The following is a 1,356-nucleotide window of genomic DNA, read 5'->3' as shown; positions in this document are numbered from 1 at the left end:
GCTGCGGCAGTGCGAGCGACTGTGTAAGTGATCTCACGATGAGCGTACAGCACGCGCGGGTAATACTATTGTTCGTTCCACAGCAGCTGATTCGTTCGGAGCGACCGTGGTCTGTAAAATCTATCTCGGTGCGCCAGACGGCCATTGCGTTGATTCACGGTTTTCACTTCATCGTGCATTGACCAATCCGGAGAAAAGAAATATTAAGATAAAACTCTTCTTTTTTAAATTAAACAATTCATTTCGTCTTTAGATGTGTTATCACAATGGTATATGACGTATTGTTTTTTTTAAACATCCTTTCAACATTCGTTATTTTTGCTAATGTTTGAAAAATATTGAATTAATGCATGTCACTGAAAGCATGATTTTTCACCATGACGAATGTAACTTTCTGCAACGTTTTCTAAACTTTCGGCTCTGTTCAGGTTTTGGATAAGCATCAGAGTCACGGATGATGTAACAATTGAGCTGCTTGGTGTTATTTGGTGTGAATTTCGCTCGGTTTCAGCTGAGATATATTCCGTTTTTCGTCAAGGGGGACCTCGTCCGGGCACCTCAGTACTGCGAACACCTCAACAATCCGGGCACACCAGTGTTCCAGACATGCAGGCATCCCTGTGGCTTCAGTACTACAAAAGTCCCCGAGAGAGGACACCTCTCCAGTGCGATCACCTCAGTGCTTCGGAGAGTCAACAGATCTTTCAATCTGGAAACCTCCAATGTACCGACATATCAGACGCATTGATACCTTAGAAACCGCACCAGCGAGGATCTACTCATCTGTATTCTGTACACGTCTTTATTCCAGGGGGCACGGGTGGCCCAGTCGTCTAAGGCGCCGCGATTCGCTGTGCAGAGTTGCGTCCCTTGGGCACACCAGCAACCTATGATTGTGGGTTCGAATCCCGGTTCGCCCCGATTATGTTTCTAGGTTAGTCAGCACTGAAGTGGTAAACGTCTGAGACCTGAATCACTTCGGGCTTTCTTCTCACATTAAGCTGACACGCCGCGATATAACTGTAATACTGTTAAAAGCTGCGTTAAATCCAACTCACTCACTCACTCTTTATTCCAAACTTATTTCATGCGAGTCTCCGGAGACCTACACGTAAATAGCTCGTGAAAATCATTATTTCCGTTACATTCGATATTTTACTCTTAAAGAAACCTGCTCTTCCTTTAGTATAATTGTATAGCATTATTATTATTTATCTTTAGGAACGAGAAAGAGTTACGTCCCTTAGGCATATCATGATCCGCTGGCCAGGTGTTCGAATTCTATGGGGTATAGGTGGTCTTGTCGTCTAAGGGGCCGCAATTCGCAGAGGAGAGTTGTGTCCCTTGGGCACGCCA

This window comes from Haliotis cracherodii, unplaced genomic scaffold (genome assembly GCF_022045235.1).
Source record: "Haliotis cracherodii isolate W230 unplaced genomic scaffold, xgHalCrac1.p SCAF_7, whole genome shotgun sequence".
NCBI classification, from domain to species: Eukaryota; Metazoa; Mollusca; class Gastropoda; order Lepetellida; family Haliotidae; genus Haliotis; species Haliotis cracherodii.
This window is presented reverse-complemented; position numbering follows the sequence as displayed.